Consider the following 25,397-nt stretch of genomic DNA (forward strand, 5'->3'; position numbering starts at 1 on the left):
TCTTGCATGTGGTCATGTTAACATCGTCCGGATAGTTGATTAAAAAAAACTGCCACACTGCCGAGTAGCTGATTTTCCCCCCAACAGTCCACACTGACTGACTGCTACTGCCGCCAACTTTGGGAACCCCTGCTCAACTACCTCCCGTGCAGGTAGGCTGGTACGAAGCAGGTGGTCTACCCCTGCACGTTCGGCTCCAGACTTCCCAATGCTACCACTATGCTGACTCCCAACCATTCTACCACCTTGCTGGCTCAGCTGCTGCCTCACGGACAACCTGCCCCCTCTTCTCCTGATGATGATGAAGCCCCTTCTGCACTTGGCTCCCAAGTGCGATCGGATTCTTCATCATTGAGTTGTGTCTGCATGTCACTGATGTCTTCCTCAAGTTCCTGAATGGTGTCTATTTCAGGAGCCTGAATGCTCACACCACCACCTTTCACGCCACTCTCCTCATCACTACTTTTCCCCCTAGCAGAGGAAGCGGCGGATGTCTCCTCCAACTCTTGGCTGGGCAGTAGTTGCTGACTGTCCTCTAGTTGATCGCTCTCGCTGTATAGTGGATCTGAGCCCACAGCATACAATACTCCTCTGCGTGAGGGAACAGCATAGAAAAGAGGCAGTTGGAGAACAGGGACTGCTCCCAGGGCATGCCAACTGAAGGTTGTGTCTGAGAAACCCACTCACTGTTGACTGGGGGTTAAGTCTCTTGGGATGAAGTGGATGACCCAGTAAACCAATCAATGACGGCTTCTGGGTTGCTGATAAAGACACGACCACTAGCTAACACCGGGAGCTCAGACCTCTTGCTGCGAATGCTGCTGCCACTCACCCCTACTCTGCTGCGACTTCTGCCTGCATCTGATAACTTCCACTCCCCTGTGCACGTCCTGGCATATCTCTCTTTCCCTCCCTCTCTCTCCCTCTCTCTCCTCTCCTCTCCTCTCCTCTCTCTCTCTCTCTCTCTCTCTCTCTCTCATCCCTGCCTGCCTGCAGTGATGTGGGCTTCAGGTGAATTGATGCGCTGCTGTAAAGATCTCTTTTCTCAGTAACACACAGACAGACACTGTCTGCTCTATCAGGAAAATATCCCGGCAATGCCTGTCTGCAGCGATGGCTGCCGAATATAGAGGGCTGTGACATCACAGGGCTCACTGGCTGCCAATAAGCTGCATGTTGCATGTGATTCAGGGTGATCCCACCTACCCGCATTCCCAGAGTTCCTTGTTCCATGTCTTCACATGTGTAGCTGCCATTTTATATCCCCTGGACCGCACTAAATGGAGTTTAATCAAGCATTAGTTTTATCAAATCGCTGCGTTATTAGGATCCGTTACAAATAGAATATTTCAGGAAATTTGTAGCGAATTTGGATTTGTCTGATCCGATTCGCTCATCTCTAGTTATAATGTGGAGGGACAGCATTAAAACCAGAGTTACTTACACAATTCTGTCCAGCACATTAAAAGTTATCCCTTCTGATAGCGGCATTGCTATCACGCACCTGGATGTAGGCTGTCACGAAGCTGGAAGTGGATCCTCCACCTGTGTGGCAGATGACTCGGACTGTATCGGGAAGCAGGGACTAAGGTGCCGCTGGTCTTCACCAGAGCCCGCCGCAAGGCAGGATGGGCTTGCTGCAGCAGGCAACACCCAGGTCGCTACCCCCGACACGGTTTGACCCCACAGGTAACTGGGCAAGGCAAGGTACCGAAGGATAAAGCTGTAGCATAGTCAATGTAAAAGAAGGTCTAGGCAGGCGGCAAATGTTTGTAGTCAAAAAACATAGCAGGAAGGTCTGGATACATGGGAATGGCAAAACAGGCAATGGGAGATCCGGCAGGGAAAAGGGGAAGGTGCAGGGACTTATAGAATAGTGTCAGGTGTTTCACATTATTATGGGCGTACTGGTCTTTTAAATTTCAGCGCTCCGGTACACGTGCCCTAGGAGATGGGGACGTGCGCGCCGGAGCTGTGAGGCAGAAGCAGCAGAGGAGCGGGGTAAGTGGGGCACGTCCCGCTATGCAAATCCCAGCCCCGCCGGCAGCAGGAGAGAGGGGGACAGTGAGCTCACGGCCAGTAAAAGTGGCCAAAGCGCAAGATCTAAAAATTGCTATAGCTCTGCTGTGCATAATGGAGGCGGGGAACTGGCTTGCCGAGCTCCCCTTCTGCCTCAATATACAGCGCTATGCCCACCCATCTGATGAATATTCTAATTTCTTCACTCTCATGTTACTAGGCTTTTAGAGTGGCCTTAAGGTTCTCATCCCCAGTGGCCTAAGGGAGTCCCCAAATCCCGATATTGTGCCTAAGGCCTCTGTTGTCTATATCTTCTAGAAAAGGGGTCGGTAACCCTTTGCACTCTTTTGAATAGCACACCAGGGCCCACGGCAGAGACATGTCTGACCACAGTGCTCTCTGTTGAGACCTGTCCATTTAATGAATTGTACAGAGCAGGATATGTTTTCTATGTAGATTTGATCCTGCTCTGGACAGTTCCTAAAATGGACAGAGTTGTCATCGGAGAGCATTGTGGTCAGACAGAAAGGAAATTCAAAAAGAAAATAACTTCCTGAGGATCATAATAGCAGCTGATAAGTACTGGAAGGATTAAGATTTTTTTAATAGAAGTAATTTACAAATCTGTTTAACTTTCTGGCACCAGTTGATTTAAAAAAAATGTTTTCCAGTTAACTGTGCTTGCAGCTGTCTAGCTGCAGGCACAGCTTAGATCCAACATAGCCAGGTTCGGCCGAGCCGAACCTGGCAATGTTCGAAAGTTCTGTGAGTCTTGAACTCCCCGAAATTCGGATTAACTCAGTCTTTGGGGGGCTCAACTATACTTCTGACTACCTACCTACAGTACATAGCTGCCTACCTGGCTACCTAGCTAGCAGATACCTGGCTATCTACTTACCTATGTACTTACCTGCACATCTACATAGTTACATACCTACATAGGGTGTACATAGGGACATATAATATAATGTCATTTGACTCACTTGTATACCATGCTTGATAAAGATAGTGTGATACCATCGAAACATTGTATAACATGGGCAAATAAAGCTCAATTCTTTTTCACATTATGCTACCTGGGTGTGCTGCGACTTTTTTGGAGTATATATCGATGGACGCGGTCTGCGACTGGGACCACAGTCATCGCCTGCACCCCTGCTCACTCCAGCGGTACCCCTAAGGTTGTGCTGCCTACCCTGCGATTGTGTACATACCTGCATACTTAACTTAATTAGCTAACATAACTAGAGATGAGCGAACTTTTCAAAAATTTGATTCGGCTGATTTTTCCACGGCGAATCGCTATTAAAAAAGGCTATTTCTAGCCTACATACAGCCTCTATAGGGGGTATAGAACACTTTGCTGTGTTCTAAAACGCATATGGAGTGTGCTGGGTTAGTGAAATAATACTGTTATTCAGAATAACATGCAGATTACCGGCCTCGCTTTTAGAATCACTGCAGCATCAGTGTCAGGAGACCGTATAGTGACTGAATGACACAGCGTGGAGGTGTTGACAGCATGAGGACACCATATAATGGCTGAATGGCACAGCGTGGAGGTGTTGGCAGCATGAGGAAACCATATAGTGGCTGAATGACACAGCGTGGAGGTGTTGGAAGCATGAGGACACCATATAGTGGCAGAATGATACAGCTTGGATGAAGCTGAAGCATGAGGACACCATATAGTGGCTGAATGACACAGCATGGACAGGTTGTCAGCATGAGGAGACCATATAGTGGCTGAATGGCACAGTGTGGAGGTGTTCACAGCATGAGGACACCATATAGTGGCTGAATGGCACAGCGTGGAGGTGTTGGCAGCATGAGGAAACCATATAGTGGCTGAATGACACAGCGTGGAGGTGTTGGAAGCATGAGGACACCATATAGTGGCTGAATGACACAGCGTGGATGTGTTGGCAGCATGAGGACACCATATAGTGGCTGAATGGCTCAGCGTGGAGGTGTTGGCAGCATGAGGACACAATATAGTGGCTGAATGACACAGCGTGGATGTGTTGGCAGCATGAGGAGACCATATAGTGGCTGAATGGCACAGTGTGGAGGTGTTGGCAGCATGAGGACACCATATAGTGGCTGAATGACACAGCGTGGAGGTGTTGGCAGCATGAGGACTCCATATAGTGGCTGAATGATACAGCTTGGATGAAGCTGAAGCATTGTTATGATTCGGCTAGCTGGATGTGGATCCTCTGTGCCAGCGAGGGATTGGCGTGGACCGTGTCGGTGGACCGGTTCTAGGGTTGCTACTGGTATTCACCAGAGCCCGCCGCAAAGCGGGATGGTCTTGCTGCGGCGGTAGCAACCAGGTCGTATCCACCGGCAACGGCTCAACATCGCTGACTGCTGAGAAGGTGTGGGACAGAAGGACTAGGCAGAAGCAAGGTCAGACGCAGCAGAAGGTCGGGGCAGGCGGCAAGGTTCGTAGTCAATGGCTACGAACCTTGGTAAACACAGTAGTCAAGTCAATGGTAAACACAGTAGTAGCTTTCTCTAGGCACTAAGGCAACAAGATCCGGCAAGGAAGTGCAGGGGAAGTGAGGTAAGATAGCCAGGGTGCAGGTGGAAGCTAATTAGGCTGATTGGGCCAGGCACCAATCATTGGTGCACTGGCCCTTTAAATCTCAGAGAGCTGTCGCGCGCGCGCCCTAGAGAGCGGAGCCGCGCGCGCCAGAACATGACAGCCGGGGACCGGGACAAGTAAGTGACTTGGGATGCGACTCGCGAGTGGGCGCGTCCCGCTATGCGAATCGCATCCCCGCTGGCAATGTCAGTGCAGCGCTCCCGGTCAGCGGGTCTGACCAGGGCGCTGCAGGGAGAGAAACACCGCGAGCGCTTCGGGGAGGAGCAGGGACCCGGAGCGCTCGGCGTAACCAGCATGTGGACACCATATAGTGGCTGAATGAGACAGCATGGACAGGTTGTCTGCATGAGGAGACCATATAGTGGCTGAATGGCACAGCGTGGAGGTGTTGGCAGCATGAGGACACCATATAGTGGCTGAATGACACAGCGTGGAGGTATTGGCAGCATGAGGACGCCATATAGTGGCTGAATGACACATCGTGGATGTGTTGGAAGCATGAGGAGACCATATAGTGGCTGAATGAAACCGTGTGGAGGTGTTGGCAGCATGAGGAGACCATAAAGTGGCTGAATGACACAGCTTGGATGAAGCTGAAGCATGAGGACACCATATAGTGGTTTAATGACACAGCATGGACTGGTTGTCAGCATGAGGAGACCATATAGTGGCTGAATGTCACAGCATGGAGGTGTTGGCAGCATGAGGATACCATATAGTGGATGAATGGCACAGCCCGGAGTTGCCAGCAGCATGAGTAGGCACTAGGCCTTCACAATCCCTAAGTTTAAAAGATGAATTAAAAAATTTAAACCGAAGATTTTGGATAGCGGGTGCTACCTATGAGAAAATTTGAAATTCCCAGACCCAGGCCCAACAGTGGCATCAGTAACCCATATATTGCCTGAATGACACAGTCTGGAGTTGGCTGATTCATGAATACACAATAGGGCTTCACAATCCCCCCCCAAAAAATACAACAATCTTCGAATTTTTTAAAAAGATTTTGGATAGTGGGTGCTACCTATATATTGCCTCAATGACACGGCCTGGAGTTGGCTGATGCATGAGTACGCACCAAAGCTTCACAATCCCTACAAAAAAAAGACAAACATTTTTTACGAAAAAATTTTACGAAAATTTAAGACAGCGGGTGCTACCTATATAGTAACTGAATAACGCAGCCTGGAGTGGGCTGAAGCATGAGGAGACCATTGAAATGTCTAATTTTTTTTTTTTTTTTTAGATCAAGGATGTAATGTCACAAGCACCCACAGGGCTCATGTGGCCGTGAGATGTAGGCGCAACGTCTCCATTACCCGGACCGGCCATTTTTTGTTTCTTTTTTTAAGAACAAGCGCCAATCCAAGAGTCCAGAAGACTCTATAATGCATGACGGTGGACCACCAAAAGACATTCTTCTCTAAAGTAATTTTTTCTGAAATAAAGAAGGAGAGTTCATCCCTCTCCGTATTATTTTTGAAAATGTAAATTAAAAAAATCATACACAACAAGCGTTTCATGGTGTAATGGTTAGTACTCTGGAAAATTCAAGTTTATTACCAAAAATAGTATCAGAAACTTTTGAAAAAACAGTACCCAAGAGGGTTTAATAACCCAATACATTGCACCATAAATGTTGAAATTTAAATTAAGCATGTATGTATCTATTTCAAAAATCCTAAAATTGAAGGGCCAAGCCCAGAAGCATCATGAAGGCAAGTAGTTCCTGAAAGACACAGGAGCAGTCAGGAGTAGGCATCAGCAGTACTCAAGAGGTTTTCATAACCCCTTACATTGCACCATCAATCGTGAGATCGAGCAATAACAGGTGTATTATTCCCTCAGATGTCCGGGGCTGCACGCACGCTACACTGAACGGACCAGCCTCTGTGTGTTCAAGCGACAGGAGCGTGTAACCTGCTGAACCATGTTCGTGATAGGGATTGGGGATTGCAATTATTTGCCATGAAAGAAGAATTCCAACTAAGTGCGGGTCATAAGCTCGGGTTCATTAAGTCCCTGACCTTTGTACACACCGCCTGTCTCTACAACCGATTGGATGGTTTAGTAAGTTCCTCGGATCGGCCCCGACGGGGTAGGCCACGGCCCTGACAGAACGCAGAGAATTTAACCCCTTAACCCCTTAAGGACGCAGGACGTAAATGTACGTCCTGGTGAGGTGGTACTTAACGCACCAGGACGTACATTTACGTCCTAAGCATAACCGCGGGCATCGGAGCGATGCCCAAGTCATGCGCGGCTGATCCCGGCTGCTGCTCGCAGCCAGGGACCCGCCGGCAATGGCCGACGCCCGCGATCTCGCGGGCGTCCGCCATTAACCCCTCAGGTGCCGGGATCAATACAGATCCCGGCATCTGCGGCGGTTCGCGATTTAAATGAACGATCGGATCGCCCGCAGCGCTGCTGCGGGGATCCGATCATTCATAACGCCGCACGGAGGTCCCCTCTCCTTCCTCCGTGCGGCTCCCGGCGTCTCCTGCTCTGGTCTGTGATCGAGCAGACCAGAGCAGGAGATGACCGATAATACTGATCTGTTCTATGTCCTATACATAGAACAGATCAGTATTAGCAATCATGGTATTGCTATGAATAGTCCCCTATGGGGACTATTCAAGTGTAAAAAAAAATGTAAAAAAATGTAAAAGTAAAAGTAAAAAAAAAGTGAAAAATCCCCTCCCCCAATAAAAAAGTAAAACGTCCGTTTTTTCCTATTTTACCCCCAAAAAGCGTAAAATTTTTTTTTATAGACATATTTGGTATCGCCGCGTGCGTAAATGTCCGAACTATTAAAATAAAATGTTAATGATCCCGTATGGTGAACGGCGTGAACGAAAAAAAATTAAAAAAGTCCAAAATTCCTACTTTTTTAATACATTTTTAAAAAAAAAAAATTATAAAAAATGTATTAAAAGTTTTTTATATGCAAATGTGGTATTAAAAAAAAGTACAGATCATTGCGCAAAAAATGAGCCCTCCTACCGCCGCTTATACGGAAAAATAAAAAAGTTAGAGGTCATCAAAATAAAGGGATTATAAACGTACTAATTTGGTTAAAAAGTTTGTGATTTTTTTAAGCGCAACAATAATATAAAAGTATATAATAATGGGTATCATTTTAATCGTATTGACCCTCAGAATAAAGAACACACGTCACTTTTACCATAAATTGTACGGTGTGAAAACAAAACCTTCCAAAATTAGCAAAATTGCGTTTTTCATTTTAATTTCCCCACAAAAATAGTGTTTTTTGGTTGCGCCATACATTTTATGATATAATGAGTGATGTCATTACAAAGGACAACTGGTCGCGCAAAAAACAAGCCCTCATACTAGTCTGTGGATGAAAATATAAAAGAGTTATGATTTTTAGAAGGCGAGGAGGAAAAAATGAAAACGTAAAAATTAAATTGTCTGAGTCCTTAAGGCCAAAATGGGCTGAGTCCTTAAGGGGTTAAGGACCAGGCCATTTTACACCTTAGGACCAGAGCGTTTTTTGAACATCTGACCACTGTCACTTTAAACATTAATAACTCTGGAATGTTTTTACTTATCATTCTGATTCTGAGAAATTTTTTTTGTGACATATTTTACTTTAACATGGTGGTAATTTTTTGTGGTAACTTGCATCCATTCTTGGTGAAAAATCCCATAATTTGATGAAAAAATAGAAAATGTATCTTTTTTCTAACTTTAAAGCTCTCTGCTTGTAAGGAAAATGGATATTCCAAATAATTTTTTTTTATTCACATTTCCAATATGTCTAGGGCTTTAAAGGGAAGGAGCGACAAGGGGATTTTGGAAAGTACGTTTTTCTGAAATGGTTTTTGGGGGGCATGTTGCATTTAGGAAGCCCCTATGGTGCCAGAACAGCAAAAATCACCCACATGGCATACCATTTTGGAAACTAGACCCCTTGAGGAATGTAACAAGGAATGAAGTGAGCTTTAATACCCCACAGGGGTTTCACGACTTTTGCATATGTAAAAAAAATATTTTTTTTCACTAAAATTTGTGTTTCCCCCCAAATTTCACATTTTTGCAAGGGTTAATTGCAGAAAATACCCCCCGAAATTTGTAACCCCATCTCTTCTGAGTATGGAGGTACCCCATAAGTTGACCTGAAGTGCACTACGGGCGAGCTACAATGCTCAGAAGAGAAGGAGTTATATTTGGCTTTTTGAGAGCAAATTTTGCTCGGGGGGCATGTCGCATTTAGGAAGCCCCTATGGTGCCAGAACAGCAAAAAAAAAACACATGGCATACCATTTTGGAAACTAGACCACTTGAGGAACATAACAAGGAATAAAGTGAGCCTTAATACCCCACAAGGGTTTCACGACTTTTGCATATGTAAAATTAAAAAAAAAATGTTCACTAAAATGTGTGTTTCCCCCCAAATTTCACATTTTTGCAAGGGTTAATAGCAGAAAATACCCCCCAAAATTTACAACCCCATCTCTTCTGAGTATGGAGGTACCCCATAAGTTGACCTGAAGTGCACTACGGGTGAGCTACAATGCTGAGAAGAGAAGGAGTAATATTTGGCTTTTTTGTGAGCAAATTTTGGCATGTCACATTTAGGAAGCCCCTATGGTGCCAGGACAGCAAAAAAATAAACACATGGCATACTATTTCGGAAACTACATCCCTCAAGGAACATAACAAGGGGTACAGTGAGTCTTAACACCCCACAGGTGTTTGATAAATATTCATGAAGTGGGATGTGAAAATGAAAAATTTGATTTTTTTACACTAAAATGCTGGGGTTACATCAAATTTTTCATTTTCACAAGTGGTAAAAGGAGAAAATGTCACCGTAAGTTTGTAAATACATTTCTTTGGAGTAAGGACATACCTCAAGTCTGGGCGTAAACAGCTTGCACACTGGTCTGAGAGGAGCAGGTCGCATTCAGGGGCCTTGAGCTTCTGCGTTGCGGCCTATGGAGCCAGAACAGTGGGACCCCCCCTCAAGGGGCATTACATGGGGTAAATAACTGGGGTACACTAAATAACTAAAATGGGGTACAGTGGGACATAAAATTATAAAACAGATTATGTTCCCAGAATGATGACCCAGAGCATAGCCAAAACTAAAAAATATGCCCGCCCCAAACCCTGTGCTCTGAATCATCATTCTGGGAATGTGACGTGTGTGGCTGTCCCTAACCTGTTGCCTCAAATGCGCACCCCGCTCAGGTGGAGAGAGAGCACTGCGCATTTGAGGCAACAAAAAAAGTTCCCGATGATAGTGACTCAGTGACCCATGACCCAGAGAAAAAAATACCCCCAGAGGTCTTATCAGTTTTTTTTTTTTTTTAGAGGAGTTTTATTTTTGGGCAATTTAGTGGTTTTATGGTGTTAAAATTTGGAATGTACTCTGGACATGGTACATTGGGGTCAAATTATGGAAAATTAAAATGAAAAGGGAAAATTTAGTACTGCATGGGAGTGTGATACTCCCTGAAGCAGTTTTTAATGCAGAGGCCCGGATGATCGGGGCAAGTGTCACATTGAGTGGTGGTGTCCTTCCGAATCCCCCTCCTGTTACACACTCTGCATTTTTTCTGGGATCGTCCCTTCTTTCCAGTGTGGGGGACCTCAACTGGAAAGTGTTGGCCTGGGACAATCCTGGCACCCATAACTCCAGTTCCTTGGGAAGTCTGGCCTGCTCTTTCCCGGTCGCCAAAGATCAGGACCTTTAGGACTTCTTCTTGGAACTGGAGGAATGTCCCCGTGTTGCCAGCATACTGGGACAGTACAAAAGCGTTGTACATGGCAACCTGTACCAAGTAGACCGCAACTTTTTTGTACCATACCCGTGTTTTCCTCATGGCCATGTAGGGCTTGAGGACTTGATCAGAAAGATCAAGTCTCCCCATATACTAATTGTAGTCCAGAATATAATCGGGCTTGAGGACCGGTGTTGTGGTACCTCGCGCAGGGACAGGTGAACTGCCGTTACCATGAATAGTGGTCAGCATAAGAATATTCCTCTTATCCTTATACCTGACCAGCAACAGGTTTTCATTGGTAAGGGCACGGGACTCACCCTTGGGCATAGGGGTCTGCAGGAAATTTAGAGGGAGGCCTCTCTGGTTTTTCCGCACGGTCCCACAAGCGGACGTGGATCTGGCGGCAAGGGATGTGACGAGAGGGATGCTGGTATAAAAGTTGTCCACGTACACGTGGTAACCCTTATCCAGCAATGGGTACATAAGGTCCCAAATGATTTTCCCGCTAACACCCAGAGTGGGGGAACAATCTGGGGGTTCAATACAGGAATCTCGTCCCTTATCCACTCTAAACTTAAGAGTGTACCCGGAGGTATTCTCACAAAGTTTATAGAGCTTCACGCCATACCGCGCCCGCTTCGAGGGAATATACTGGCGGAAGATGAGTCTCCCCTTAAAACTGATAAGAGACTCATCAACCGAGAGCTCCCTGAGGGGTACGAAGGCCTCCAAAAATTTGGCCCCAAAGTGATCGATGACCGGCCTCACTTTGTAAAGCCGGTCATGGGCGGGATCACCTCGGGGCGGACATGCTGCATTATCTGCATAATGCAGGCATTTCCGAATGGCCTCGAACCGCCTCTGTGCCATGACCATACTATAAAGCGGGGTCTGATAGAGGATGTCCCCGCTCCAGTACTGTCTGACACTTGGTTTTTTGACCAGGCCCATATGCAGCAAGAGGCCCCAAAATGTCCTCATCTCTGCTGCATCAATGGCGTACCATTCATTGGGCCTGGCCAAAACAGAATCAGGGTGGTGGGCGATGAACTACCTGGCGTACAGATTTGTCTGCTCCACCATGTGATTGACAAAACTGTCACTGAAAAAAATAACTGAAATAGTCAATTTCAGTGAATCCAGAATTGTCAATCCGGATTCCGGAGTCGCCAACAAACTCCGTAACCCGTGGCTGATAAACCTCTGGGGGTCTCCAGACAGGTTCACCGGAAGGGGGCTCTGGTAAACTTGTCTGGGGGGTCGGACTCCTAGTACGAGCAGCATCACCACTCGCACTAGTGCCGGCCACTGGGCCACTATCATGGGGGGTGCGTGGCCTCGTCTGGCGGCGTCTCCGCCGCCGTGCAGGGGGCTCATCATCAGTACTAGATGATGAGGAGGACGATGAAGAACACAGGAATGTAGGATCTTCATCGTCCTCACTGACAGAGTCGGAATCGGAGGCAAGAAAAGCGTATGCCTCCGCTGCCGAAAATGCCTGGCGAGCCATCGCCTTCTTTCTATGGTGGGGGGGGGGGGGGGGGTTGGTGGCGGGGGTGGCGGGGGTGGCGGGGGTGTGTGTGTGTGTGGGGGGTTAATATGTAGTGTGTGTGATTGGTGTAACTAACTGTATGGGGGGGGGGGAAAAAGCGCTCTGGCCCAAAAAAAAAATGGCCGAATGCAGCGCCCTGAATCCCTAATAGGGCCCGGGTCACACTAAAAAAATTGAGGCGGACCCTTTAGGTCCTATTTGGGGGCAAAAAAATTTTTACTTTTTTTTACACTTTTTTTTACTTTATTTTACTGGTTAACCCTACCTGTCCCTGGGGCTGTACTTTCTCCCTGCTCTAAGGGGGGTCTTCCTCTGTGAGGGGCTCCGATCTTCACAGAGGGGGGGTCCCTGGCTCCTTCTCGCAGCTCTGGCCGCTGAATGAACTCAGGGAGCAAGCAGAGCCGCGAGAAGGGGCCATTAACCCCGCCCCTGCCGGCTGCTATTGGCTATCGACCGGCCAATAGCAGCGATCCTGGGGGTTTGACAAAATCGCCACCTCCCCATAGATACAGAGGGTGATAGGGGGTGTATCCTACACCCCCGATCACCTTGTATCTCCGGGTCAGTGGGTCACACGTGACCTGTATCACCGGAATAGCCGAAAATCGCAAGTGTGAATTCACTTGCGATTTCCGGCTTTCGCCTACATGGAGGGGTCTGATGACCCCCCTGGGCATTGGCGCGGGGTGCCTGCTGATCGATATCAGCAGTCACCCCGCTCCGGTCCCCGGCCCGCGGCAGGGACTGAAATTTCCACGGGCGTACAGGTACGCCCTTGGTCCTTAAGTACCAGGGAGCAAAGGCGTACCTGTACATCCTTGGTCCTTAAGGGGTTAAAGATCATTGTTGAAATTTGCATTAAGCATGTATTTAGCTACTGCTAAACATCCAAAAATTAAAGGCCCAAGGCACCAAGCATCAGTGAGGCAAGAAGTTCCTGAAAGACACAGGATGAGTCAGGAGCAAGCATTCGCTGTACCCAACAGGGTTTCATAACCCCTTACATATAAAGATCAATGTTGAAATTTGCATTAACCATATATCTAGCTACTGCTAAACATCCAAAAATTTAAGTCCCAAGGCCCGAGGCATCAGGGAGGCAAGTAGTTCCAGAAAGACACAGAATGAGTCAGGAGCAGTCATTCGCAGTACCCAAGAGGGTTCCATAACCCCTTACATTTAAAGATCAATGTTGAAATTTGCATTAAGCATGTATTTAGCTACTGCTAAACATCCAAAAATTAAAGGCCCAAGGCACCAAGCCTCAGTGAGGCAAGGAGTTCCTGAAAGACACAGGATGAGTCAGGAGCAAGCATTTGCAGTACTCAAGAGGGTTTCATAACCCCTTCACTAAAGATCAATGTTGAAATTTGCATTAAGCATGTATTTAGCTACTGCTAAACATCCAAAAATTAAAGGCCCAATGCCCCAAGCATCAGTGAGGCAAGTAGTTCATGAAAGACACAGAATGAGTAAGGAGCAGGCATTCGGAGTACCCAAAAGGGTTTCATAACCAAACCCTTACATTTAAAGATGAATGTTGAAATTTGCATTAAGCATGTATTTAGCTACTGCTAAACATTCAAAAATTGAAGGCCCAAGGCCTGAGGGCAGGGAGGCAAGTAGTTCCTGAAAGACACAGAATGAGTATGGAGCAGCCATTTTCAGTACCCAAGAGGGTTTCATAACCCCTTACATTTAAAGATCAATGATGACATTTGCATTAAGCATGTATTTAGCTACTGCTAAACTTCCAAAAATTATAGGCCCAAGGCCTGAGGCGCCAGGGAGGCAAGTAGTTCCTGAAAGACACAGAATGATTCTAGAGCAGTCATTCGCAGTACCCAAGAGGGTTTCATAAACCCTTACATTTAAAGATCAATGTTGACATTTGCATTAAGCATATATTTAGCTACTGCTAAACTTCAAAAAATTATAAGCCCAAGGCCAGAAGCATCAGTTTCCCCCATATTAGGAGCATAGTTGTCCCCCAGATTAGGCAGCATAGATGTCCCCCAGATTAGGAGCATACTTGTCCCCCAGATTAGGCAGCATAGATGTCCCCCAGATTAGGAGCATACTTGTCCCCCAGATTAGGCAGCATAGGTGTCCCCCAGATTAGGAGCACACTTGTCCCCCAGATTAGGCAGCATAGATGTCCCCCAGATTAGGCAGCATAGATGTCCCCCAGATTAGGCAGCATAGATGTTCCCCAGATTAGGCAGCATAGATGTCCCCCAGATTAGGCAGCAGTTGTCCCCCAGTCAGCGCGGGCTGGTCAGAGCCAATCAAAGGACTGTATATGGCAAGCGGGCCATACAATGCCCAGGTCTGCCCCAGAGGGTTTCATAACCAACCATAATTGAGAAATTTTTGTTGTAGGAGCATGGTCAATCTACTCAGAGCCATCCGGCATTGGTGGCTGGAAATCCTGGCTGATCCATCCCTGATTCATCTTGACAAATGTCAGTCTCTCCACATTTTTAGTGGACAGACAAGTTCGCCTTGGGGTGACTATGGCCCCGGCCGCACTAAACACCAGTTCTGATGGCACACTACTGGCCGGGCAGGACAGCGTTTCCAGGGCAAACTCTGCTAGTTGTGGCCATAAATCAAGTTTGGCTGCCCAGAAGTCCAGCGGATCTTCAATGGTTGTTGGCATGGCCATGTCAAGGTATGCCACCACCTGCTGGTTCAGGTCCTGCTCAATGTCTACCTGCTGCTGATGAGTTGCTTCACTATGCGGGTGAAGAAAGCTACTCAACAGCGACTGTAGACTCAGGGTGCTGCTAATTGAGCTAGTACTGCTCCTGCCACCCCTCCCCAGCAGCCATGGCAGTGGAACGTGAGCGCAGAGGGCCCCCCCCCGAGTCAGACCTGTGAATAGATGGACGATGTGGCCGATAGGCATCAGCCAACTGACTACGTAGAAACTCTCTGTAGTAGGTCAGTTTGTCCTCTCAGTGGGTGTAAAAAAGGCCCCCATTTTGGGACGGTAGCGAGGGTCTAATAAAGGTGGATATCCAGAAGTCATCCTGCTGAAGAATTTTGACAATTCGGGGGTCACTACGCAAGCAACTGAGCATGCATCGTGCCATTTGCTCCAGTGACTTGGAGGGACTACCTGCCTCCATCTCCACTGCATACTGCCACGGTGTGTCTGGGTCCTCTGTCTCAACTTCCTCATAACCCTCCAGCTCCTCTGGCTGCTCCTGCTCCTCCTGTCCGAAGACTAGAAACAACGGCCATCTCATCCAACCTAAACTGTGCTCTGCTCTGCCCCTCATCATCCTCCTCCTCCAGTTCAGCACCCACAGGGCCCATGTAGCCTGGAGATGTAGGCGCAACGTCTCCATTGCCGTGACCAGCCATGGTTTCAATCATTTGTTGTAGGAAATATAGTTACATAGTTACATAGTTAGTATGGTTGAAAAAAGACATACGTCCATCAAGTCCAACCAGTAAATTGAAGGGAAGGGTGTATGGGGATAAGGGAAAGGGATGTAGTTTTATAATTGCATAAGCATTAATGTTATTTTGTTCCAGGAATGTATCTAACCCTGTTTTAAAGCTGTTAATTGTTCCTGCTGTGACCAGTTCCTGAGGTAGACTGTTCCATAAATTCACAGTCCTCACGGTAAAGAAGGCGTGTCGCCCCTTTAGACTAAACCTTTTCTTCTCCAGACGGAGGGAGTGCCCCCTCGTCCTTTGGGGGGGTTTAACCTGGAACAGTTTTTCTCCATATTTTTTGTATGGGCCATTTATATACTTATATACGTTTATCATATCCCCCCTTAAACGTCTCTTCTCAAGACTAAACAATTGTAACTCCTTTGTAACTAGCTAAGATGTTCCATGCCCCATATTAGTTTAGTCGCGCGTCTCTGCACCCTTTCCAACTCTGCAGTGTCCCTTTTATGAACAGGCGACCAAAACTGAACAGCATATTCCAGGTGAGGCCGTACCAATGCTTTATAAAGGGGGAGTATTATGTCCCTGTTCCTTGAGTCCATGCCTCTTTTGATAAATGACATTATCCTGCCGGCTTTGGAAGCAGCAGCCTGACATTGCATGCTATTCTGAAGTCTGGGATCTACAAGTACACCCAGATCCTTCTCTACCAGTGACTCTGACTGTTTAATCCCCCCTAAGACATACGACGCATGCATGTTATTAGTACCCAGATGCATAACTTTACATTTATCCACATTGAACCTCATTTGCCAAGTGGATGCCCAGACACTTAGTCTATCCAAGTCATCTTGTAACCTATGCACATCCTCTATAGACTGTACCATGCTACAAAGCTTGGTGTCATCTGCAAAGATAGAAACAGAGCTGTTAATACCATCCTCTATATCATTGATAAATAAATTAAACAGCAGCAGGCCCAGTACTGAACCTTGGGGTACACCACTAATAACCGGGGACCAATCAGAGTACGAATCATTGACCACCACTCTCTGGGTACGATCCATGAGCCAGTGTTCAATCCAGTTACTAACTAAAGTTTCCAAGCCCAAGGACCTTAACTTACCTGTCAGACGTCTGTGAGGGACAGTATCAGACGCTTTGGCAAAATCCAGAAACACTATATCCACAGCCATTCCTCTGTCAAGGCTTCTACTCACCTCTTCATAAAAGCAAATTAGATTGGTTTGACAACTTCTATCCTTAGTAAACCCATGCTGGCTATCACTTATAATACTATTATCCCTTTTGTATTCCTATATGTAATCCCTTATAAGTCCCTCAAACAATTTACCCACAATGCACGTTAGACTTACCGGTCTATAATTGCCTGGCGAAGACCTAGAGCCCTTCTTGAAGATTGGTACCACATTCGCCTTGCGCCAGTCCCTTGGCACAATACCAGACACCAGAGAATCTCTAAATATCATGAACAAGGGTACAGATATTACTGAACTTACCTCTCTAAGAACTCTTGGGTGTAGTCCATCCGGCCCTGGAGATTTGCTTACATTTACTTTACTTAACTTACCTTGTACCATCTCTACATTAAGCCAGTTCAATACATTATATGATGTGTTACCAGCACTGACCTGGCCAATGTCAGCTCCTTTTTCCATAGTGTATACAGAACTAAAGAACCCATTCAGCAGCTCCGCCTTCTCTTGATCGCCCGTGACAACCTCCCCATTATCATTATTAAGGGGTCCCACATGCTCTGTCCTTGGGTTTTTTGTATTTATATATCAAAAAAAATATTTAGGATTAGTTTTGCTTTCTTTGGCCACCTGTCTCTCATTTTGAATTTTTGCTGTTTTTATTACATTTTTACAGATTTTATTAAGCTCCTTGTACTGTTTAAATGTTATAGCTGACCCATCAGATTTGAATTTTTTGAAGGCTATTTTTTTTGTTGTTTATTGCTCTTTTAACCTCATTTGTCAGCCATGTAGGATTTAGTTTTAATCATTTATATTTGTTCCCCTTTGGTATATATTTAGCTGTATAGTTATTTAGAGTTGATTTAAAGATGTCTCATTTACCTTCTGTATCAGTATTTGAGAACACCTCCCCCCAGTCTATGTCCTGTAGTGCAGCTCTCAGCCCAGGGAAATTTGCCTTTTTAAAGTTATATGTTTTTGCTTTCCCCGTCTGTCTTTGTTTTCTACATTTTAAGTTAAAAGTAACTATATTGTGGTCGCTATTACCAAGGTTTTCCCGCACAGTTACATTACCAACCAGCTCTGCGTTGTTGGAAATGTTCAGATCCAACAAGGCATCACTTCTTTTTGGGTCCTCCACAAACTGGCCCATAAAATTATGGTGCAATAAATTTAGGAATTTTCACCACTTTGTAGTTTTACCCAATCTATATCTGGATAGTTAAAATCTCCCATTATTACCACTGTACCTGCCCGGGCGGCCCTCTCTATTTGTTTATACAGCCGACCTTCTATCTCTTCAGTGATATTAGGGGGTCTGTAGATTACACCAAATATTATTTTTTCAGTATTTCCCTCCTTTTGTAATTCTACCCACAGTGATTCCACCTGCTCAGAATCATCACACACTATGGCATTGTTCACACTGACTTTCATACCACTTCTAACATACAGACAGACTCCACCACCTTTTCTGTTCATTCTATCCTTGCGAAACAATGTAAACCCCTGCAGATTAACGGCCCAGTCATGCGAGGAGTCCAGCCATGTCTCAGTGACCCCAACTATATCAATATGTTCCTCCAGTATCAAGGCCTCAAGCTCCCCCATTTTATTTGCTAGGCTTCTGGCATTTGTGAACATACACTTTACATTTCCATTAAGCTTTACACATATAGTCTCACTAATGGGATTTTCAGAGTTATTGGGGTTAATCTTATTATTTGAGTTATAAGGGCTAATTGTACTATTTAAGTTATTGGGGCTAATGGGATTTTTTAAGTTATTGGGTCTAACATTATTATTTAAGTTATTGGGGCTAATGAGATTTTTTGCGTTATTGCGTCTAACGTTGTTATTTAAGTTATTGTGGCTAACGGTATTTTTTGAGTTAATGGGGCTTATTGTAGTTATTGAGTTATTGGGGCTAATGGAATTTTTTGAATTATTGTGATTACGCATGAATCTCCTTATCCACTGCTCTTAACCTCCCCCCACAGGACTCCTCTCCACCTACCATTATGTCCTGACCCCTCTCTAACCTATCCATCCCACTGTCTGCTTTCTTTGTTTTATTATCCTCCCCCCACTCACCTAGTTTAAATACTCAGCCACCCCTTCCAGGATTCTCTCCCCCAGCACAGCAGACCCCCTTCCATTCAGGTGCAAATTATTCGTAGAATAGAGTTTGTACCCCAATGAAAAGTCAGCCCAGTGCTCTAAAAACCCAAACCCTTCCCCCTCACACCACGACTTAAGCCATGCATTTAACTCCCTAAGCTCCCGCTGTCTTTCCTGCGATGCGCATGGCACAGGAAGTACTCCAGAGAACACAACCTTAGAGGTCCTTCCCTTCAGCTTGGCACCTAGTTCCTTGTAATTATTCTTCAAGGACCTCCACCTACCATGTATTCTGTTGTTGGTTCCCACATGGACCACGACAGCTGGGTCATCCCCAGCCCCCCCTAGTAATTTGTCCACCCTTTCCACCACATGCCGAACCCTGGCACCAGGGAGACAGCAAACCATTTGGTTGAGGTGGTCTTGGCGACAAATTATTCTATCCGTCTTCCTGATTATAGAATCCCCTACCACAACTAACTGTCTTGGCCTACCTGCGTTACCATCCCCCACACTACTAGTTGAGCTGTTCCCCCGGCTGTTAGGGAGACCAGTATCCATTAGGGTTGCCATCTTTGATACTGAGGCCCTCGCATCGTCGCCCAACTTGGCAATTTTACTTGGGAGATCAGAAGCAGAAGTGACCTTCCTTTTCCTTGCCCCCTTTCCAGTCCCTCTAACTACATTAACCCAGCTCCCTACTTGGGCCTCCTGGCTAGTTTCTCCAACCTCCATTTCTACCCCACAAACTGCTTGCTCTGTAAGATTGTCAATCGCCCTCAATGCTGCATTTTGCTCCTCTAGATCTCTAATACGAGCTTCCAGGTGGTCAACATGCTCACATTTGTCACAGCAGTATTCACCCTGAAGCTGCTGCTCCAGAGATGTATACATGTGGCACAATGTGCATTGAAAAAAAACTCCAATCCTGCTGTCCATATCCTTGGTGACAAACAGCTGTTATTAACTATTAAGAAAAACTACTTTTATCAAGGGAGTGTAATATGTACAGTTACAGTGGGTCCTGCTTACAACTCCTGCTTATAAAACTTCTCAGATGTAACACTTAATAATACAACACTTTAGAATACAAACCACAGCTTCAGCTAGACTCAGTCAGAGCAGGGCTCACAGAGTTTCCCAGTTAGTTTTATACACCTGAGAGCAGTTAATCAATTAACCCCTCCCCCAGGTGTGCTACAGACAGGAGGGAAAAAAATGCAAGGGCTATGCAACCGCTGGAAACACCCTGTTTGGAAAACAATGATCCACAGTATACTCAGCACATGAACTTCTGCTTATAAAACTTCTCAGATGTAACACTTAATAATACAACACTTTAGAATACAAACCACAGCTTCAGCTAGACTCAGTCAGAGCAGGACTCACAGAGTTTCCCAGTTAGTTTTATATACCTGAGAGCAGTTAATCAATTAACCCCTCCCCCAGGTGTGCTACAGACAGGAGGGAAAAAAATGCAAGGGCTATGCAACCGCTGAAGACACCCTGTTTGGAAAACAATGATCCACAGTATACTGAGCACATGAACTTCTGCTTATAAAACTTCTCAGATGTAACACTTAATAATACAACACTTTAGAATGCAAACCACAGCTTCAGCTAGACTCTGTCAGAGCAGGAGTGGATTTACGTCGTTCATGGCGTAAGTCAGGCGACTCACAAATAATGTGGCTTCCTCAAAAGGGCCTGACCAAACAGCAGGTGTCACGTATGAGCTGCCACTGGTTCACATAGAAGTTACACAGGGGAGTACTCCTATCTGTTTGGATCATCAAGAAATCGGTGATGGCTTTTCTTTGTTCGTATAGTCTGGCCAACATATGGAGGGTGGAATTCCAACGTGTGGCAAAGTCACAAATAAGACTATGTTGTGGGATACCATTCTGACGCTGCAGCTCAAGGAAGGTGTGCTTGGCGGTGTACGAGTGGCTGAAGTGCATGCACAGTTTCCTTGCCATTTTCAGGATGTCTTGCAAATGGGGTGAAGACTTGAGGAAGCGCTTGACAACCAGATTCAATACGTGTGCCATGAAGGGCGCATGTTTCACACTTCCTTGTCGCAGCGCGGACACAATGTTCTTCCCTTTGTCGGTCACCATGGTTCCCATTTCCAGATTTCGTGGAGTAAGCCATACTCGGATTTCTTTACGAATGAACTTCCTCCCCTGTGTGACTCCGTTCGCCAAGGCAAACCATGTGAAGAACAGCTTGACACTGCCTTGCCCTACACACATGATACGATGAAGGGCCACCAAGATTTGGCCATGCAGGGAAGGCAGAGGACAGGGTGGAGGATGAGGAGACTGCGTCGCACACTGTAAAAGGACCAACTGCCTGGGGAGCGAGAGCGTGGAGGAGGAAGGGGTGTGACCTGTTTAATTTGCTGTTGTGGCTGTGCAGGAACCACATTTACCCAGTGAGCCGTAAAAGACAAGTATTGTTCCTGCCCGTAGTTACAGCTCCACACGTTGGCGCTGCTGTGCACTTTTGAACACACCGACAGGCTCAAGGACTGGCCCACCTTCTCTTGTACAAACTTATGCAGGGCTGGTACTGCCTTCTTCGCAAAGAAATGACGGCTTGGGACTCTCCACCTCGGCTCGGCACAAGCCATCAATTCTCTGAAAGGTGCAGAGTCCACCACTTGAAAAGGGAGGGACTGCAACACCAGCAACTTGGACAGGAGCACATTCAACTTCTGCGCCATTGGATGAGTGGGAGCATACTGTTGTCTCTTGGACATGGCTTCGCCGATGGATTGTTGGCGGAATGGCTGACTAAAAGCGGGAGAAGCAGGAGCGACAGAAGGAGGGTTTGACACACAGCTCCCTTCGGCTGAGGTGGTGGAGCCTTGGCTGGATGAAGGAGGGAGCGGATTGCCACTGGGTGATGCAGCAGGCTGGACCACTACATCGGAGCCACGGTTCTCCCAGGCCGCTTTATGGTGGCGAAGCATGTGTTGACGCAGGGCCGTGGTGCCGACATTGGGACCCTGGCCATGCTTCACCTTCTGCCAACAGATCTTGCATGTGGCTACGTGAACCTCCTCCGGATGCCTTATGAAAAACTTCCACACCGCCGAGTAGCTGACTTTCCCACCCGCAGTCTGCACTAATTGACTGCTACTGGCGCCGTCTCCAGGAACCCCTGTTCCACTACCTCCCAGAAAGGTAGGCTGCCGCGAATCAGGTGGTCTCCCCCGGGCACGTTTGGCTCCTGAATTTCCACTACTGCCACCACGCTGACTGCCAACCGTTCTACCGCCTTGCTGCCTCAAGGGCAACCTGCAACTCTCTTCTCCTGATGATGATGAAGCCCCTTCTGCACCCGGCTCCCAATTGCGATCGGCTTCATCATCATCCTCCTCAGGTTTCCCAACAGTGTCTGCTTCAGGACCCTGAACACTTGCAACACTGCCTCCCAAGTCACTCTCCGCATCACTACTTGGCCGAATAGCGGAGCAAGCGGCACATGTCTCCTCCCCTTCTTGGCTGTCCAGTAGCTGCTGACCATGCTCTATTAGATCGTCCTCAGTAAATAGTGGAGCTGAACCCACCATATAAGATACTTCTTTAGGAGAGGGGCCAGCATTAGGACAAAGGCAATGGGAGGAGAGGGACTGCTCCCAGGCCATGCCAACTGAGGGTTGTGTCTGAGGAACCCACCGACTGTTGACTGGGGGTGTCAGATGTCACTTGTGATGATGTGGATGAGCGTGTTAACCAATCCACGACAGCAGATGGGTTGCTGGTTGAGACACGACCGCTGTCTGATTGTTACGCCGAGCGCTCCGGGTCCCTGCTCCTCCCCGGAGCGCTCACGGCGTTCCTCTCTCTGCAGCGGCCCGGTCAGACCCGCTGACCGGGAGCGCTGCACTGACACTGCCGGCGGGGATGCAATTCGCATAGCGGGACGCGCCCGCTCGCGAATCACATCCCAAGTCACTCACCTGTCCCGGTCCCCGGCTGTCCCGTCCTGGCGCGCGCGCCAGCTCTCTAAGATTTAGAGGGCCAGTGCACCAATGATTGGTGCCTGGCTCAATCAGTCTAATTAGCTGCTCCCTGTCTATTTAACCTCACTTCCCCTTCCCTTCCTTGCCGGATCTTGTTGCCTTGTGCCAGAGAAAGCGTTCATAGTGTTTGCCTTACCAGTGTTCCTGACCTCTTGCTATCGCCATTGACTACGAACCTTGCCTTCCCGACCTTCTGCTACGTCTGACCTTGCCTCTGTCTAGTCCTTCTGTCCCACGCCTTCTCAGCAGTCAGCGAGGTTGAGCCGTTGCCGGTGGATACGACCTGGTTGCTAGCGCCGCAGCAAGACCATCCCGCTTTGCGGCGGGCTCTGGTGAATACCAGTAGCAACCTAGAACCGGTCCACCGACATAGTCCACGCCAATCCCTCGCTGACACAGAGGATCCACATCCAGCCTGCCGAATCCTAACAGTAGATCCTGCCATGGATCCCGCTGAGGTCCCGCTGCCAGTTGTCGCTGACCTTACCACAGTGGTCGCCCAGCAGTCTCAACAGATAGAGCAACTTGGACAACAGTTCGCCCAACAAGGACAGCAGCTGTCGCAGTTGACCGCCATGCTACAGCAACTTCTGCCACAGCTACAGCAGCAACCATCTCCTCCGCCAGCTCCTGCACTTCCTCCGCAGCGAGTGCCCGCTCCTGGCCTCCGCTTGTCCCTGCCGGACAAATTTCATGCGGACTTTAGACTTTGCCGTGGTTTCCTGTCACAATGTTCCCTACATTTGGAGATGTTGTCGGACCAATTTCCTACAGAACGGTCGAAGGTGGCTTTCGTGGTCAGTCTCCTGTCTGGGAAGGCCCTGTCATGGGCCACACCGCTCTGGGACCGCAATGATACTGTCACTGCCACTGTACAGTCCTTCGCTGAGGTTCGTAGTGTCTTCGAGGAACCAGCCCGAGCTTCTTCCACCGAAACTGCCTTGGTCCAGGGAAATTCTTCTGTAGGTGTATACGCCCTCCAATATCGTACCCTCGCCTCTGAATTATCTTGGAATAACGAGGCCCTCTGCGCGACCTTTAAAAAAGGCCTTTCCAGTAACATCAAAGATGTGCTGGCCGCACGTGAAATTCCTGCCAACCTGAAAGAACTTATCCATTTGGCCACCCGCATTGACATGCGTTTTTCTGAAAGACACCAGGAGCTCCGCCAGGAAAAATACCTTGATCTCTGGGCACCTCTCTCACAGTATCCTTTGCAATCTACTCCTGTGCCTCCCGCCGAGGAGACTATGCAAGTGGATCGGTCTCGCCTGACCGATGAAGAGAGGACTCGCCGCAGAGATAAAAATTTATGTCTGTACTGCGCTAGTACCGAACATTTCTTGGTGGATTGCCCTATTCGTCCTCCACGTCTGGGAAACGCACAAACGCACCCAGCTCACGTGGGAGTGGCGTCTCTTGGTCTGAAGTCTGCTTCTCCACGTCTCACTATGCCCTTACGGATTTCTCCTTCTGCCAACTCCTCCTTCTCAGTGGTGGCCTTCTTGGACTCTGGTTCTGCGGGAAATTTCATTTTGGCCTCTTTTGTTAATAAGTTCAACATCCCTGTGACCCGTCTCGCCAAGCCGCTCTACATTTCCTCGGTCAACGGAGTGAAATTGGACTGCACTGTGCTTTACCGCACAGAACCCCTGCTCATGAGCATTGGACTGCATCACGAAAAAATTGAACTTTTTGTTTTGCCCAACTGCACCTCTGAAGTCCTCCTCGGTCTGCCATGGCTCCAACGCCTCTCTCCTACCCTTGACTGGACCACCGGGGAGATCAAGAGCTGGGGTGCTTCTTGCCACAAAAAATGCCTCACGTCTGCTCCCAGTCCCGTCTGTCAAACCTCAGTGTCTCCTCCTATACCTGGTCTCCCCAAGGCCTATCAGGACTATGCCATGCCTCCTCATAGCCCCCGTCCTGGTAACACTCTACCCCGTGCCAAGCTTCACCCTCTGCCCCCCCTCCCCATTCCCACTCCTTCTGAACTGCCTTCCGTTGATGAGCATACCCAGGACTTCACTGCCCTCCAGAAGGAGACTCTACAATCGCTCCCAATGTCTTCGTCCCACGTGGAGCGACATCCGGACAAAAAAAGGGGGAGACCTAAGGGGGGGGTACTGTTACGCCGAGCGCTCCGGGTCCCTGCTCCTCCCCGGAGCGCTCGCGACGATCCTCTCTCTGCAGCGCCCCGGTCAGACCCGCTGACCGGGAGCGCTGCACTGACACTGCCGGCGGGGATGCGATTCACATAGCGGGACACGCCCGCTCGCGAATCGCATCCCAAGTCACTCACCTGTCCCGGTCCCCGGCTGTCTCGTCCTGGCGCGAGCAGCTCCGCTCCTTAGGGAGCGCGCGCGCCAGCTCCCTAAGATTTAAAGGGACAGTGCACCAATGATTGGTGCCTGGCCCAATCAGTCTAATTAGCCTCCACATGCTCACTGTCTATTTAACCTCACTTCCCCTTCCCTTCCTTGCCGGATCTTGTTGCCTTGTGCCAGAGAAAGCGTTTATAGTGTTTGCCTTACCAGTGTTCCTGACCTCTTGCTATCGCCATTGGCTACGAACCTTGCTGCCTGCCCCGACCTTCTGCTACGTCTGACCTTGCCTCTGTCTAGTCCTTCTGTCCCACGCCTTCTCAGCAGTCAGCGAGGTTGAGCCGTTGCCG

The sequence above is a fragment of the Hyla sarda genome, chromosome 1, assembly GCF_029499605.1.
Source record: "Hyla sarda isolate aHylSar1 chromosome 1, aHylSar1.hap1, whole genome shotgun sequence".
Lineage (NCBI taxonomy): Eukaryota > Metazoa > Chordata > Amphibia > Anura > Hylidae > Hyla > Hyla sarda.